Here is a 15,961-nt window from a genome sequence, read left to right as displayed (position 1 = left end):
GTGTGTGTGTGCGTGCGCTAATGATATGTGACTGCTTATTCAGCTTTCTGCTTGAAGTTCTTGTATTCTAATTATCATTAGTCAAATGATGACAACTGATTTGGTGGCTTGCAGTTTGCCAGCTTCTCAAGGTCTTTCTATGGAGATTGCTGAATTAGTCATGACACTGGATCATCTTACAGAGTGTCTCACCTACTGAAAGCTGGAGAGCGTGAGCGAGATGCTCTGCAGAATGACTCAGCATTCTCATGACCTCCACAAGAAAACACACACTGATGATGCTGCAGGAATCATTCTCATCCTCAGACCATCGAAACACCTAATCATCAGTGTGTTTCGCTTAGTCTGTGCTCCTAACTCCAACTCATCATTCAGACGCACTGCACTCAGTGTTTTCACATGGGTCATGAACAAAATAAGAAACACTATCTAATATGTACGTATCCTGCCTACAGGAATCTAATTTCCCAACATATTTATAACAATGTCTCATCGCAGGATAACTACTCAGCTAGTGATGGTGAAATATACGCAACAACAAGAACGGGACATTTTTTATATTCAACATATGTTTGCAAAAACCTCTATTGGCCTATACCTGCAGAATTACATTTTATGATCACCTACTGAATTAACTCAAATGAAAACCTTGGAAAATTGTCAGATACACTCAGTGTTTTCACATGGGTCATGAACAAAATAAGAAACACTATCTAATATGTACGTATCCTGCCTACAGGAATCTAATTTCCCAACATATTTATAACAATGTCTCATCGCAGGATAACTACTCAGCTAGTGATGGTGAAATATACGCAACAACAAGAACGGGACATTTTTTATATTCAACATATGTTTGCAAAAACCTCTATTGGCCTATACCTGCAGAATTTAATTTTATGATCACCTACTGAATGAACTCAAATGAAAACCTTGGAAAATTGTCAGATACAGAAAAAAACAATAGAAACCTTCACAGAAATTCTAATGGTTTGCACTACAAATACCATTACAAACCATCAACTATGAACCATTAAAACCATTAAACAACGGTTTTCTGTAGTGTGTTTTGGGACATATTCCATTAGGATTTAGTGGTTTTAACAAGCCACCAATAGAAGGCGACCAATAACCAGTAGAGTCCATTAAAACCAACCAATTACCAGTAGAGACCCACAGGGACCATTACAGTTTCCATTAAAACCAACACAAGTCCCATTATAACCAGTAAAACCATTATAAATTCTGTGATGGTGTCTATTGTTTGTTTTTTTCAGCAGGGAGTTTGAACTAAACGTATTACTGTGCAGCCAAAAAATATATATATATATCCTCATGCATTTTGTTTTAAACTTTCCATTAAATGATTCATAGTTGTATAATCTAAAGAGACAAATAAACCGCACAAAAAGAGAATATTGTCAGTGCAACCTAATCATCAGTGTGTTTCGCTTAGTCTGTGCTCCTAACTCCAACTCATCATTCAGACGCACTGCACTCAGTGTTTTCACATGGGTCATGAACAAAATAAGAAACACTATCTAATATGTACGTATCCTGCCTACAGGAATCTAATTTCCCAACATATTTATAACAATGTCTCATCGCAGGATAACTACTCAGCTAGTGATGGTGAAATATACGCAACAACAAGAACGGGACATTTTTTATATTCAACATATGTTTGCAAAAACCTCTATTGGCCTATACCTGCAGAATTACATTTTATGATCACCTACTGAATTAACTCAAATGAAAACCTTGGAAAATTGTCAGATACATGTCAGATACAGAAAAAAACAATAGAAACCTTCACAGAAATTCTAATGGTTTGCACTACAAATACCATTACAAACCATCAACTATGAACCATTAAAACCATTAAACAACGGTTTTCTGTAGTGTGTTTTGGGACATATTCCATTAGGATTTAGTGGTTTTAACATGCCACCAATAGAAGGCGACCAATAACCAGTAGAGTCCATTAAAACCAACACAATTCCCATCATAACCAGTAAAACCATTACAAATTCTGTGATGGTGTCTATTGTTTGTTTTTTTCAGCAGGGAGTTTGAACTAAACGTATTACTGTGCAGCCAATATATATATATATATATCCTCATGCATTTTGTTTTAAACTTTCCATTAAATGATTCATACTTGTATAATCTAAAGAGACAAATAAACCGCACAAAAAGAGAATATTGTCAGTGCACTCAGCCAATACTTCACAGAGCAATGAACGTGACTTATATCTCACCTTGAGCTCTTTGCTGATGTTTTCTGTGACGCGCAGATGAGGACATCACATTTCATATTTTCATCACATTTCGAACTTTTAAGAAACGGCGAAACTATATTTATTTTGAGAACAAAACCAATGGGCTGCTCTATTCACTGCAACTCAAAGACTATATACACCGGAATTATCACAGGCGTCCTGGGTGATTATTGTCATTAATAGTTCCCACGGACAGGCGCTCCTCTCTCTGAGTTTTCATAGACTCGTGCCAAGATAAAGTCAGGTCAAGCACGCGGTGTTCCGGCCAGCTGTTATTAACGCACACACGCTCGTTTAACAACACGGTGATAAAATCAGCGGCATGTTATTGATTTGTTTCATGATGACTTTAACAGATTATTGTGGCGTGCCATTTAAACGTCTTTATTATAACGCTACATTTCTCAGGCCTAATAACCTTTAAAAGAGAGAAAGTCAGAGACCACATAGCGTAAAACAGTTAAAACGCGAAACATATTTTTCGCCACGAGAGCATTAATGATGAGATTCTTCTCAGGTAGTCTACTCACCAGAGCTTCTGAGCAGCAGACGAGCTTATTATGATGCTCTCAGAATGACACCGAGAGTGAAACAGCAGCAGCTGGACTCAGGATGCAGTCCGCTACATATTTAAAGCAAGATGACACGAGACATGCTCAGCTCTCTGCAGCAGCTCCTTCACTTCTGCAAAAGATGAAAACATTCACCCAAACCCAGAGTTTTCTCATCATATGCTGTACATGTACACAGCCTCGTGTCGGCACAACTGTAGATGACTTCCAGATGAACACAAACGAAGATTTTTAGAAACAAATAATCTGTCTCCATATAATGTCCATACAGTGCACAAACAAACAAGCAAAATAACTAATTAACTAACTAAAATGAATTTATTTATTTATTAATGATCGCAACAGTATGCATCAATCTTTTGGAGTTATGACAACTACCAACAAACTACACAAAGTTCGAGGTACTTAATAATTTGTAGCATAAACACAAATTGGTAAGTTGATTACTCACAAACAAACAAACAAACACACAAATAAAAGTTGCTCCAGCTGAGTTGTGGTCCTGGAACCAATAAATCTGATCTATTTCAGTTAAAAGCAGTTTCAACATTTTATTTTCTTTATCCAGTCATGCTGGAAACTAGAAATCCACTGCCCAATTTCCAAAGCTATCAAGACAATTTCATTAAGTAATTAACTTTATTATTATTTATAATTAACAGAAATTTGAGTTTAAATTACACACAATATTAAGTTGTAGCTAATGATCAACATTATGTCAACAGAAGTCATCAAAATAATATTTGCAACGTGAAAGGAGGTTTAATTAAAAAATTTTTTTAAATATATATAATAATAATATAATATTTAACTTGCGACCGTACATTTATTTAAGGTTTTTTTATGGTATTTAATGTTTTTTTTTTTTTACTTTTTAGAGTGTAATACTGGAACCATCAAAGTTGACAGAAGCACATGAGTTGTGTGCATGAGTTTCACAACATTTATTTATTTATTTACAAAATGAGTTCATGTACAAATTTGTGGCAGGAGTTACAGTTTACAAAAAATAAATGAGTGTCTCAAGTGTTTCCTTTTAAGTGTATGGTTCTAATGTCATTCAGAGCACATCTGTATTCTTTAATTTAATTTCAAACTGTTCAAAAGAGCGAGTTTTACAACATGCTTACATCACTCTTCACACCTGCTGATGTTTGGGTCACGTGTGAACCCCATGTATGAACACTGGCCAGAATTGATGGTTTATAGTTTATAAAGTTTAAATATTATTATTAGTCTCTCACACACCAATCGTTTCACTTTAGAAGACATTGATTCATCAGCTGGGGTCGTATGGATTACTTTGTGTGGTTTTTGAAGCGTCATCTTGAATCCCAACACTGAACCAAAACCGAACTAGACTGGGATCTGAACACCACACTCCACACAAACCACTCATCTCGTGTCTGGAAATCACAAGCACTGAAAGACAGTTAATTTCAGGTTTTTATGCATTTTATAAATTCTGTCATTATTTACTCACTTTTTACTGTCTTTTCAAACACATATACTTTTATTTGTTCCATGAAACACAAAAGAAGAAATACTGAAGAATCTTGATGCAGCGCTTTTCCATACAATAACATGCATATGCAATATTAGAAAACATTATAAAAGATATTAGGGAAAAAAAACAACTGAAACTTTTTTTTTCTTTTTCTTTTTTGATAATCCATTTCACTTAGATGTAGGCTATGCCACAATGTGGAAGAATAAAATCTGTCATCACATTACATGAACAAACACTTTCTGCATTTAATAGCATTAGCATTAAAAAAAGTCACATAAATAAATGAATGTAATCTATTCTAGCAGCCTAGTTAAATGTGAACAAAGATGCACTTATTAATGTTATTTTGGATTTTTCTCAAAGCCACAGTTTCATCCTTATTTATTCATTCATTCATTTGTTTTGGTTGTAATGCTGTAATGTAATGTAACTGCATGCAGGGATGTCATGCACGTATTATTTTTTAGGGGGCATGAGTGAACGGGGGGGTTCATCATGCTTGTCACGTGACACCCAGCAGCCACGATAGCGCTGCATAACTGATGTAGGCTCATTGGATTTATTTAATTTTTCCTTTTTCATTCGAAATATTTCCAAACGTGTTAACTATATCATTAAATATCTCGATTCTTAAATATGTGTAAGTAAATGCATTTTGCACCCTTGATCTATAATGGGCGATGGGCAAAGTAGCATAATGTTAGTTTAATCTATTAAATACAGAGTTCTGGCATGAAACTCTAGATGGCTCAATCTGACCCAATGACATCATTATCACATGGCACAGCTGATTGGTTCTCTCCTGTATCGGTAGCCAATGAGCTCGCTGCTCAACATTCAAATCAGCAGCAGCGTACATTGTCATGTACATTACCATGCCAATCCCTCTGAGAGTTGTCATGACAGAACTACGCATAAAACCTGTCTTTTTACTAAAGTATCAAATATGAGTGTCATGTCATAAAATATTATTAATACGAATGACTTTGTATTTAACGTGAATTTACAAAAAAATGTAAGTTACTAATTCACTCACTTTCATTGTACAGAAAGAGAGCAAAGAACATTTACATTATCAAATAACATTATCATTGACTAGCCAGAGTTCAAGCACTCTCAAAAACTCTCATTATAATCACTGAAGCTGTTTACACTGTGAAATGAATATCTTACTTACAACACACGTACGTCTACACTTTGTTGTTTCTGATGAGAAAATTTGCCAGAGAGAAGAATTCAGCCAGCAAGCGATTGAACAAAACACCGGTGTTTCAGCGATGACTCATCTGAACGCCTCTGATTGGTCATTTATAAGCTCAACAGAATCTTGTGTGTGATTGGTTACAATGTGCAGCGCTGTAAAAACGTGTTTGTCTTGGTCTCTGCACCAGCCAGCGAATGCAGATTTGAATTTAGCAGCTGATGCTTAACACACAGGCTTGCCTAGGCTGCGGCCTAGGGGCCCCACATGTGCAGAGGCCCCGGATTGGCCAGACTATTTTTTTTTTATTATTTTACATTTACTTCAGCACGAACAAAAATGACCCTCATTGGCCCATAAGAAACATTAAAGGAGGATTCGTTGCAGAGCATCTGACAAAATGAACGTCTCGTATTCTAGAATGCACGCTCAGCACCGCCGAGAGTTTGCGTGATCGTTAAATCGAAACCCAATCTCGTGCCTCGTTTCGTCTCTTGAGATAAGTATCGGCATTAATGATAATCAAACAACAAAAGACGAGGAGAAAATCACTCCCTGCTCTTGACAGAATAGCATTTGTAGCTTTTATAAGAATTTATATAGTGAAAATTGAGCCCTACCATCACATTAACATCTATGCAACCAATAAATAAACTACTACTAGAGCATGAAATTGTTTACAAGAACACATATTTCTTCACTTACTAGTCACACGATTCTGCTCTCAAAATGCACCAGATTTATGCATTCATATTTAAAATGAACAAAATTTTCTTACATTGGGGCATACCCTCAGAACCCCTTAAAGGAACCAATGTGCACCCACCACAGTCTCACAAAATCCTGTGGGAACACAGGGAATGTAGAGGAAACACTGTAAACACCAGTTCACCTTACTATTAGCGTGTGGATCATGTATGGCACTAAATACATTTCAATCATGACAACTCTCTGAAGATTTTAGCATGCTGATGGATATGACAATGTTAATGTATTTGGTCTTGGCGGAATAGATCTGCTACGCTGCTGCTGCTGAATTGCTGCTGCTGTTGGTTATTGCTGTAGTTGTAGATTATTGCTGCTGCTGCACACCGTTATAAATGCAAGGCAGTAAGCTCATTGGCTGCATATGCAGCATGAACCAATCAGCTTGTGCCAAGTCGTTTAACTCTCTGAATATCATCAGTTACATTAACAACCCGTCAGTCTGCGCCATCTTGAGTTTCATGACTGAACTATATATTTCTTCAGTAAAGCATAATGATTAAGGCTTGGGGGGCTCACACAAAGACCTGACCCCCTTAATCTGCCCCTGTGTGCCGCACTGAATGTTGTAATCACGCCGGTGTGAACGAATCAAATATAAAAAATATTATTCTGCTATTTTTTTTTTCTTTTGGAAGCTACATTCAAAGTCCACTTGACTCAAAAATCTAAAATCTTTTAAATGGGCATGACGCCTCTGACTGCATGATATATTGTATATTGTTTTATAGTTTCTACAATATTGTAGAAACTATAAAACAATATACAATATATCATGCAGTCAGAGGCGTCATGCCCATTTAAAAGATTTTAGATTTTTGAGTCAAGTGGACTTTGAATGTAGCTTCCAAAAGAAATTGCTTATGCACTGTAATTGCTTCCAATTGATCAGTAAGTGTTATGTTTTTGGCCAGTGGGTGGCAGTAACCTCAATACATGTTTTAAGAGCCTTGTTGCTTCAGAAAGCTTCAATAAAATTTCAATATTTCATAATCTTGCCATACCAAAGGCTGTATTTTTAGCACCACAGTCTTAGACTTTGGCTTTTCCAATAGAGGAGACCTGATTCAAAATGGAAACAAGCAACATTATTTATAATTACACACTCTATAGAGTAGCTCCTTAACAGATAGTCAGCTAAATAGCTGACATTATTAAAAAAAAATTTAAAAAATTGCATGAAATGGTAAATGCAGCTCGGTTGACAGACTACGACTGAAAATAAAATGTATTACCCTGGAAATAGGGGTCCTCGATTTCCAGAATACTGAATATAATTTGCAGTCATCAGAGAAATGCACACAAAGTGCAGGGCACTTCCAGACCTTCCAGGAGAGGCAGAATGTCTGCTTTATAAATAAATGAAATTTGAGATCTGTGTGAGTTCTGAGATTTGATTTATTTATAAAGCACATTTAAAAAGAACCTTGGTTGGCCAAAGTAGTCTACATAAAATAATATACAAACCGAATTACCAAAGATTAAAAGCACAAGAGAAAAGATGAGTTTTATACATGGATTTGAACTCAGATAACATAGGAGCAGTTCTAATAGGTAATGACAGGTTGTTCCACAGCTTAGGGCCGGTCAAAGCAAAGGCTTGGTCTGCTCTGCATAAAAAGAGTTTCGTAATCTGAGCGGTCTTGTGGAGACATTGGGGGGCTAGATTATTGATAGCTTTAGAAAGAAATAGTGCAATTTTATAATCTATATATCAGAAAGGTAGCCAATGCAGAGAGTGTAGAATGGGCATGAAATTATCTAATTTGCAGCTAACGGGGAGTAAATGAGCAGCCGCATTTTGGAGCATTTGATGGTGGGAGATTGAAAAGAAAAGCAACCCAATAAACAATGAATTGCAGTAGTTGAGCGGTGCTGAAAATAAAGCATGAATAACAATTTCAAAACTTTTCCTATTTAAAAAGAGTTTAACTCTGGCTAATCGATGAAGGTGACAAAAGCTAAAACTAACAGTAGCATTAATTTGCTTGTCTTGTTTAAGACTACTATCAAGATACAAAACACAAGATACTAGCAGTTACATATCAAACGATCTGTTTAACCCTCTGGTGCTCCTCATTTGGGAGTCACACTTGTGATCTTCACAGTCAAAACTGACCGGACACCTGAAATTTAACTTTTTTTCGCTCCAGTAAAATCAATGTAATATATTTTTGTTCAATAATATTTTTTATTTTGAGATGATTTAATGGCAGTAATTAATATTTATGCAATAATTATGATGAATTTCAGCCCATTGAAAAAAAAACAATTATATATATATATATTAGGGATGTAACGGAATGAAAATTTCATATCACGATTATAGTGACCAAAGTTATCACGATTATCAATATTATCACGGTTTTGTTAAATTTAGATGAAAATGTTCAAAAAGAACTGATACACACACTGAAAACATTTCAATAAGTTTTATATTCAATGAATGCAGTATTTCATGTTAAAATAGAGTCAATGCCTTTAAAATCCCATTTTTGAAGCCATATTAGTGCCATGTGGTGGGAGTACAATAAGAAAAACATCTGCAATTCCATGGTTTAGCCCATAGATTCCTATATAGGCCTATAAATTATCTAATTGTTTTTAGACATAAATACTTATTTTTATTAAGTTGTGGGTCTGGATATATATTTAGACATTCTCAAAGACAACTTTTTGTAAAGGTTTAGATTATTATTTTTTTGTTTGAAATGTTGAATTGAAGCGTCAGTTTTTAAATTATTATTACTACAGTCAAACCTGAAAACAGAGAAAACATTTTGTTACACAAAACATTATAATTCTATAAAAATGTAACAAAAATGAACAGAAATGTTTTATCAGAGCTTAATTCTTCTGGGTTTGATCTGATTTCAACCTCTTATTTCAGTTTCTGACTCGTTTTGGCTATATGGTTATAGCCATACCAATTCATTTGAGTGTGTATAATTGTGTATGTTTGTGTCTGTGAGTGTGTTTGAGTGAGTGTGTCTGTTTTGCACTGAGTGTGTGTTTGAGTGAGTGTGTCTGTTTTGCACTCTTGATGTTTTAGAGTGTAACCCCTTCCTTGCTGTCCACATTTATACTGCATTGTAGTTGAATTATTGCTTTTATTTGACATATTTGCTGTCTTACAGTCACACCAGTTCATAGCTGTGTGTGTGTGTACGCATGTGTGAGTGGATGTGTTGGTTTTGCACTCTTGATGTTTTACCCTGTCATTGCTGTGTACTTTTTTTCTGCATTGTGTCAGATTTGTAGATTGTACACTCAAAAATTCTCAGGATTTTTGTGTTTTTGTCGATTTCCGAAGACCACTGTCACGTGTGGCTGTGGTGAACAGCATGACGCAGGAGCAGGATTGGGAAACCACATATTTAACTATAACTCTAATGCTCTGGAGGCCTCTAGGGACATGCTTGTACAGGACGGGAAGCCTCCAGGGCGGTGTCAGTTCAGGGGCCCATGGCAGAGCAGTCAGTTCAGGAAGCCATGGCGGAACAGGCAGTTCAGGGGGCCATGGCGGAACGGGCAGTTCAGGGGGCCATGGCTGGACGGCCTCCGTGGCCTTGGCCTCGGCACCCGGCCCGGCCACTACAGCCGGAGACGTATAGCCCCCCAAAAAAATTATTGGGGGAGACTCCGCGTCCCCTGGCTGGAACGGCTCTGGGCTGGGCTCAGAAGTCCACTCCGGGCTGCATTCAGGAACAGAAGCCCTCCCTGGGCTGCACTCTGGAACAGAAGCCCTGTCCTGGCTGGACTCGGGAACAGAAGCCCCCTCTGGGCCGAACTCGGGAACAGAAGCCCTCTCCGGGCCAGGTTCAGGTACAGAAGCCCTCTCTGGGCTGGACGTGGGAACCGCAGCCTTCTCAGGGCTAGACGTGAGGACTGAAGCCCTCTCTGGGCTGGACGTGGAAACAGGAGCCCTCCTTGGGCTAGACTTGGGATCTGTGGCCCTCCCTGGTCCAGAAGTGGGAACAGCAGCCCTCTCTGGGCTGAACTTGGGAACTGAAGCCCTCCCTGGGCCATTCGCGGGAACCACAGCTCTCTCTGGGCTGGACGTGGAAACAGGAGCCCTCCTTGGGCTAGACTCTGGATCTGTGGCCCTCCCTGGGCCAGACGCAGGGACAGCAGCCCTCTCTGGGCTGGACGTGGAAACAGGAGCCCTCTCTCGGCTTGACGGGGGAACAGGAGCCCTCTCTGGGCTTGACTCGGGATCTGAGGCCCTCCCTGGGCCGGACGTGGGAACAACAGCCCTTTCTGTGCTAGACATGGGGACAGGAGCCCTCTCTGGGTTTGATGTGGAGACAGGAGCCCTCTCTCGACTTTGGTCAGGGGCTAGAACCATCACTCGACTCTGGTCAGGGGCTAGAGCCATCTCTCGACTCTGGTCAGGGGCCCGAGCCATCTCTTGACACTGGTCAGGGGCTAGAACCATCTTTTGACTCTGGTCAGGGGCTAGAGCCATCAGTCTTCTCCTCCTCATTCTCCTCTTCTGGGCTGAGGTGAAGGAGATAGCTGCTGTCATCCTAGGGCTTGACTGTGGAGCGGCCAGTGGACTTGACAGTGGAGCGGCCGGAGGGCTTGACGGTGGAGCAGCCGGTGGGATTGATGGAGGAGCGGCCGGCGGGATTGACGATGGAGTGGCCGACAGGATTGAGAGTGGAGCGGCTGGCGTCACAGGTGCTCTGGAGGATGGCTTTGTGGCACATGTTGACACTGGACTGAGGACTGGTAGAGACTCGGGCGTTGGAGGCGGACGAAGGGAGGTGGCTTTGAGCGCTGAGCGGACAGATGTAAATGCTTGATCTGCCACTTTGGCTCCCAGGTGCATCCCAGCGCTCTTGGATGCCCACCTATGGGCTCGGGGAAGCGCGGGTGGAACGGAGGGAGCGGGCTCTTTGGAACAGTATGTGGAGGGTGCTGGTAGATGGTGAGCTGAAGCGCCCATTTGCTTCCGAATGGGAACAGGACGACTATCCTCCACATCAACAAGGAAAGCAGAGCCATTTAAATCGAGGACATAATTAATAAAGTCAGCTACAGGTCTATAACAATTGTCAGGAGACAGGAATCTAAACAAATTATCATCATCGAGTCCCATTCGGAAGCAGGCATTAGCCATGTAATCGCTCCAGCTCACCAGATGTACAACACTCAGGAACTTCTCCACATATCGCTCCAAAGGCCGTCCATCCTGACGTATGTTCCAGATTAATTCCTCAGCCCAGTTCATACTTTGCTTGGTCCAGTGTTCTGTCACATGTGGCTGCGGTGAAGAGCACGACACAGGAGCAGGATCGGGAAGTGGATTAAAAGCTGAAATGGGAGGTATAGCATTTTATAAACCTTATTGTTATTATGAAAACCTTAATTTGAACTGTTAAGTTGACTTTTTTCCGTGTTTTTAAAGTGTTAGTTCACCCAAAAATGAAAATTCTGTTATTAATTACTCACCCTCATGTCGTTCTAAACCCGTAAGACCTCCATTCATCTTCGGAACACAAATTTAGATATTTTTGATGAATTCTGAAAGCTCTCTGACCCTCCCATAGAATTACCACGATCAAGGTCCAGAAACGTAGCAAGGAGATCGGTAAAATAATCCATGTGACATCAGGGGTTCAACCGTAATTTTACGAAGCTACGAGAATACTTTTTGTACGCAAAGAAAACAATAATAACAACTTTATTCAACAATTCGTCTCCTCCGCATTACCCTGGTGCCATTTTGGAGAGTATCCACTGAAAGTAAACAGCGTATGCTATTCTGTGTCAGCTGCGTCATGCGGAACGAAAACAACATATCCGCGAGGGTCAGAGAGCTCGCAGATTTCATCAAAAATATCTTAATTTGTGTTCCGAAGATGAACGGAGGTCTTACAGGTTTAGAACGACATGAGGGTGGGTAATTAATAACAGAATTTTCATTTTTTGGGTGAACTAACCCTTTAAGTGCTGTAATCGGGTCCCTGGTGCATCTACCAACCCAGTATTTTTTTTTTTTTTTGGTAAGCCTTTCTCTGCAAGCTTGTGAAAAAAATAAAATAAGATTTTGCTCCCCTTGTGATGTAGAAAGGGGATCTTATTATAATATTACCGCCCCTTAATCTGCAAGTTTCCACCCACGGTGCCACCATTGTGTTTTCGCAAGCGACAACGGTGTACCAGTTCTAACGCCATGGTGAAAGTTCGAGCAAAGCACACTAACTGTTCTGTCATTGGCTGCACAAACGAGCACAGAACACTGTTTAGAGTCCCAGCCTCAGAGGAGACAAGAGAGCAGTGGGTTTATTGATTTATTTACTGTATATTACGCTGCCGCCACACAGATCTAATATGAACATATGATTTCTTTCCCAGCTGTTTACCTTCTCAGACATAACCGATATAAACAAACTCGCATGTGTTTTTAACATAAACTTGTGAGTATTTGACAGTTTAAGCGCAATAAGACATGAAAGAGAACCTAGTTTAGTAAGTGTTCTTCAGAAAACCCTATATCAGAAGTTTAAACATGCTATTGTACAGCCCCTATTAAAAGGCCCTCATCTTGACCCCACTTCACATAACAATTATCGCCCTATCTCTAAACTCTCATTTCAAAGGTTTTGGAAAAAGTTGCACTCTCACAGTTTACTTCATACCTGGATACTTTTAATATTTTAGACCCGTTTCAATCTGGTTTTAGAGCACTGCATAGCACTGAGTCGGCATTGCTGAAGGTTACAAATGACATTCTGCTGTCCATTGATTCTGGATCATCTGCTATCTTCTGAAATGACTTGAGTGTGTTGTTAGGGTTCAGGGCCTAGCCTTAGAGTGGTTCGCCTCATACTTAAAGGGGAGGATTTTTTCTGTACATATTGTGTCATTTACTTCACCCCTTGCACCTATCCATTGTGGTGTTCCTTAGGGATCCATTCTTGGCCCTCTTTTGTTTTCCCTTTACATACTCCCCTTGGGATCAATACTCCAGAAACATAACATTAATTATCATTGTTACGCTGATGACCTCCAACTATATCTTCCAGTCAAACCAGGAAATTACTTTTCATTAGATCCTCTTTTCTTATGCCTTAATGAAGTCAAGACCTGGATCACAAAAAACTCTCTGCAGTTGAATGAAAATAATACCGAAGTGCTTCTACTGGTCCCTGCTGCTACTAACAACTCCATTAAAACACAGTTAGGTTTTCTAAGTAATAACCTACACAATTATGCAAAAAATATTGGAGTCATTATAATCCTCTTCTCCAACTTGACAAGCATGTAAATGCAGTTGTAAAGAGTAGCTTTCCTGTCCTTGCCTCATTGCACTGGCTCCCTATAAAACTTAGAGTCAACTTTAAGATCCTTCTTTTTGCATACAAGCATTGAATAATTCTGCCCCGGATTATATCTGTGATCTCATTAGGCCATATACAGCCTCTAGGTCATTAAGATATAGTGATCAGTTACTTTTATCTGACCCCGTTCACATTGTAAAACAAAAGGTGATCGAGCTTTCTCAGTAGTTGCCCCAAAGCTGTGGAACAGTCTACCTTTGAACATCAGAGCTTCTCCATCATTGGACGCTTTTAAATCTAGCTTAAAGACTTAGTTTTACTCTTTAGCATTTGAGTGATGCTGTGTATGTACTTTGAATAGTTTAATTGGTGTTACAGTTTTTTATGACCGCTATGACATTTTTTTCAATACTTCTAACAATTTTCCTAAACTCTTAACGCACCAACACACCTACAACACACAATTGACAAAACGGTTAATTTCATGCAAACTAAACAACAACACTAATTTTCTAATTACAATACACTACATCTACCAAAACACTGCAAACATGTCTCAAAATCTAATTATTATTCCAAAACACTAACACATGTTCTCTTCCAACAGGAACATTTAGCCTATCGTAGCACAATATCATAAAAAACACTAACATCAAATGGAATTACAGAATTCACAATATGAACAGCTGTTCACTTTGACTTTAGCCTATAAGTTAGTTTTAGAAAATTATGTTATCTGATCTGACATACAGTGTGAAAGCATTTGAAAATTTGGCAGTAAAATTACATTGTTTTGGTTGAGATTGTGTGTAAAAGAAGTTCAAGCATTTTAAATGTGTGTTAACTGAATGCATTTTGTGTCAAAGCAACAAGAAATGTGATAATTGTATAGCCTACACAGACGGATGTTGTGCTAACTGTGTTAAGAGTTTAGGAAAATTGTTAAAAGTATAAAAAAATTGTCATAGCGATCGTAAAAACTGTAAATTGGTGTTTTATGAATTTTCATTTGAATTGTTTTTGATACTTGTTTTATTTTCCGTTGTCATTTCCCCCCCCCCCCTTTTTCTCTTTTAAATTCAGTTATTTTTATTGTAAAGCACTTTGGATCAACTACGGCTGTGTTAAACTTGTGCTCTATAAATAAAATTTGCTTTGCCTTGCCTGCATAGAGACAGGCTAGCCCTGTACAGAGGTAACCTGTCCATTTCCTTTCAAAAGAGGAAGCCTAACCTGGCCTCACAAAACGACATAGACAACTAACCCCAGGCCCGAGCCACACACTCCAGTTGTTCAGGAGCCCCTTTCCCCAAACACCTCACACCCAGCCACTTCTCTTGGACTTTCCCCTGTGTCCCATGTCCCTACGGGCTCAGGCGCCTGCCTGGGCACCTTAAAGACTTTGTTTGCCACCTCGTGGACGAGGATTCTTCTATGTATGATGTAATATTCAAGCTGTTTGAATATAGATTCATCATGAGTGTTGTATATGTTCTGCACTTCCTGCATATAGCCCCTAGGGGGCAGTAGGTGACAAATGTAAGTTATGTTTATATGTGAGCGCAGAATGGTAATAAAAGAAGTGTTGTATACGGTCAAGCAGAACGCGATTCGGTCGTCATTTCATTAAAAATAATACACACGTTATAAAAACATTTACTCACACTTGTGTGTTGCAACATTACTGTCGGATCCAATATAGTCGTACAGCATCTTCTTTTAGTTTCAATCTCTCTGAAAATCCCGTGTCAAACAGGCAGTGATGTAAAGTCAGTGGGCGGGGCTAAACATGCAATGAAGTAGAATCGGTAGGTGGGGCTAAACAGGCAGTGATGTAGAATCGGTGGGCGGGGCTAAACAGGCAGTGATGTAGAATCGGTGGGCGGGGCTAAACAGGCAGTGATGTAGAAGCAGGCCTAAATCTTCTTCTGTGGAGGTGGTGTTTATCCTCACTAATACATCATGTAGAACATTCCACAAGCTGTCATTTTGGAAGATTGGCTTCAATATAAGCTGTTTTTAGACTAACTTGAACATTTTGAGTTCTGAAACTTACAGGATGTTTTTATATTACAATGACCTCATATATGTCAAAAGAATGTGATGATTGTGATGTGATGATTGTGTGTTGACCGTCTGCGTCTTACTTTCAGCTTCATTCGCGGCAGTTTGCGCGTCGGCTTGCTGAAGAGATACTCATCTGCTCGTCCGCAGCGATGCGTGTTGCATTAGCGCAGTCTAACTAATGTCATATAGCCTATAACACGCTCTCACACGTTTATTATTTTAACATTTTGGGAGGAGTAAAATTTACATATGTGGTTTCAACAACCAGATGCATT

This window comes from Sinocyclocheilus rhinocerous, unplaced genomic scaffold (assembly GCF_001515625.1).
Source record: "Sinocyclocheilus rhinocerous isolate Xijiao unplaced genomic scaffold, SAMN03320098_v1.1 scaffold1402, whole genome shotgun sequence".
In the NCBI taxonomy this organism is placed as follows: domain Eukaryota; kingdom Metazoa; phylum Chordata; class Actinopteri; order Cypriniformes; family Cyprinidae; genus Sinocyclocheilus; species Sinocyclocheilus rhinocerous.
Note: the sequence above shows the minus strand (reverse complement) of the source record.